The 3,059-nt window shown below is 36.4% G+C and overlaps 1 long non-coding RNA gene across 1 annotated transcript in view; it reads right to left on the bottom strand.

The window, feature by feature from the left end:
• Nucleotides 1-3,059, bottom strand: part of LOC106876788 (uncharacterized) — a 3,300-nt gene continuing 241 nt past the window's right edge. The window contains exons 2-3 of the long non-coding RNA XR_001410296.2: nucleotides 2,295-2,449; nucleotides 1-60 (exon numbers count right to left, since the gene is read on the bottom strand). This is a non-coding gene — a long non-coding RNA (uncharacterized LOC106876788). The remainder of the gene's footprint in view (nucleotides 61-2,294; nucleotides 2,450-3,059) is intronic.

Raw genomic sequence — 3,059 nt, forward strand, 5'->3', positions numbered from 1 at the left:
GTTCTTCCGTTGTTATTGTTGTTGTTGGTTCTTCAGTTGTTACTGTTGTTATTGGTTCTGCTGGAAATATTCAGAAACTTTATTGTTATATTTTTTGTCTCTAGTTTTGCGTTGTTCCTCTGTATTTATTTTACTATTCTCTGCGATAATTCTACCTGTTTGTAGCGTTGCTCTATGTAAAGTGTGTGTATATACTAAGGAATATATACGATGAAATCATCGTAATATACCCTAGTTCGTACCTATACCTTGTGGGGAACCTTTCTGGCTTGGACTCTTTCGAGTTTGTTTTATTTTCATATATACGTCTCTATGTGTTAGTTTCTGTTTATGTATGTGTTTGTGCGCGTGTAGGTCTTTACGTTTGTATGTGTGTACTTTGTATTTTCGCGTGTTCGTGCCTATTTATGTTTGTGTGCGTGCGAGTTTTTGTGTTTGTTTTTGCTTGTGTGTATAGATCGATAGCTAAATATAGATAATATACATTCATATATATAGACAGACGAACAAACAGATAGATAGATAGATAGATAGATAGATAGATAGATAGATAGATAGATAGATAGATAGATAGATAGATAGACAGACAGACAGAAAGACAGACAGACAGACGTGCTCATGAGACCAGGCAATGTAAGTGAACCGAGAAGCTGATGATTGTCCTCTTTTTCGACAGTTAGGGCATCATCTGCATCCATTTTCTTCCCACTGGCCAGACGTTCAACAAAGAGTAATTTGTGGAGCTTTTCAAGACGTTCAGGAAATAATTTCATCGTACAAAGTCCGGGCTCTTCCACTCGTTGAGGTTGCAATTACATTAAGACAATGTACTAGTCATTAATTCCAAACTGCTAACCAGCTATTTGACAGAGATGAGCATCAAAACTTCCCTCAACGTCTACCGCGATCCCCAGGCTGAAGGAGGATCTCAGGAAAGCCGCTTTGAAGGTATACAAACATGGACGGCTGTGACAAGTGTACTGGATACTTTCACGTTGATGGACTTCTATCGGGTCTTCAAGAATTGGCTGGAGCGCTGCAAAATGTGTATCGAACCTGGAGGGTCCTACTTTGCAAGAGATTTGACTTTTGTACTTGTTTAAAATTTATAAATGTTAGAAAGGGTTTCGAAACCTCTTCAATGCACCTCGTGTGTGTGTGTGTGTGTGTGAGAGAGAGAGAGAGAGAGAGAGAGAGAGAGAGAGAGTTTTATATGTTTTTAAGCCAAAAAAATATGCAAGTTATAAAAATATTCGACTGATCGTTTTACCTGGTGTTTCTATATTTCAGGATGAGGACTCCTTCCTCAGGTAATCTTTTGAAAAATGTTACTATTCACTGATTTCTCCGTCTTGTAGAGCGTGTGTCAACGGATAATAACTGTACTAATTCTTTCATATTGAAATACCAGGTAAAACTATCAACGTATTAAGTTTGCTTTACTTGCAATTTTTATTTTTATTTTGTGAAGTGTGCTTTTTAAAATATCAAAATTATTTATATTTCTGAGATAATACTTGATGAGAATTATATTGCTCATACATATATATACCTAGATACATATATATATGTGTGTGGTGGGGGAAAGCACTTCTTTTCTCGAAATATATTCACCATGCAAAGAATGAAAATGCTTACCCGAACACAAGCAACAGAAAAAAACTGGACACTCGACAAAATCGTCTATGAACTCCAAGAAATCAACTTGAAACTCATTCTTTTGACGGGCAAACTCAATAAGACACACAGCTATTGCAAAGAAATATGCCCAGAAGAAGAAAGATCCCAGCATCGCCACAGCCTCAAGGCTGAAACATATAAAAGAATAAAAGAATACACACACACACATACACCCACACACACACACACACGCACACACACACACACACACACACATACATATACATATATATATATATATATATATATATATATACATATACGTACATAATCACACCCACACACACAGAGAAGATCTTTGAGTGTCTAGCACCTAACTTTGAGATTGAAAACTATATCAATCCCTGAACTGGATGCCACTGCATAATACTAAGGATCCTGCTATCTTCATCTAAAGTAAATACCAATTACTGTAATCGTTTAAGTTTCAAGGACCATAACTTTTCGATACTTTACGAAAATACCCTATAGATCTATGAGGTGTAGATAAAGAATGTTTAGACAAATTTTTATCAGAAGTATCAACTCAACCCACATCACGACTAGAAACGCAAAGAATTTGTCCCAGTGATTTGTGTTTTGGCTTGTCTTTTTCAACATGTCTTTCAACTTACCTTCCCAAACTATACAGGACTTCTCCACCAATAATGTCGGAATCTTTTTCAGGCTTTGTATTACAACGTCTTCCGTTGCTACGTTTGGGATTTCTCTGATCTCTTGTATCTTACTTTCAAATTCTAACTTCGTCTTCGCCAAAATACTGCCATTACTGTGGAAATAAAAACGAAATTAAATTATATTTGATATGAAAATTGTTTTAATTGTTACTTTTGTTTTTGCTCATGTTTTTTCAGGTGTTAATTTAAACCGGTTTTGCTCTTCGTCACCATTGCAACACAGAAAAGTGAAGCTCTGGATGGACACATAAAAAAGCGATTGGTTGAATATGCATGGACATGCAAGATCTGAGATAACACTCTCCTGCCAAAGACCATCAAGCTACCCTAGACGTGTACCCCATTTGCAGAGGCAGAAGTGAAAGGAGCTTAATTCCACTTGTCTAATTACAATAGTGACCTGAGATAAATAAATACAGTTGTTATATGCAATATGGATGAAGTAATAATATCTTCTGTATGGCATGAATATGTGCAAGTACCGAAATTTAGTTTACACATGGATCTGCGTTTTTTTAATCATGGCCCATGGATTTGTAGCTACCACTGCAACTACTGCTGCAGCCGTTGTCACTGTTGCAGCTTCTGCTGCTGCTGCTGCCGCCACCGCCACCAGCATTGATGTTACGATGCGGTGGACTTGGTACCGTAACAGTAAATATAATAATAATAATAATAATAATAATAATAATAATAATAATA

This window comes from Octopus bimaculoides, chromosome 24, assembly GCF_001194135.2.
Source record: "Octopus bimaculoides isolate UCB-OBI-ISO-001 chromosome 24, ASM119413v2, whole genome shotgun sequence".
Classification (NCBI taxonomy): Eukaryota; Metazoa; Mollusca; class Cephalopoda; order Octopoda; family Octopodidae; genus Octopus; species Octopus bimaculoides.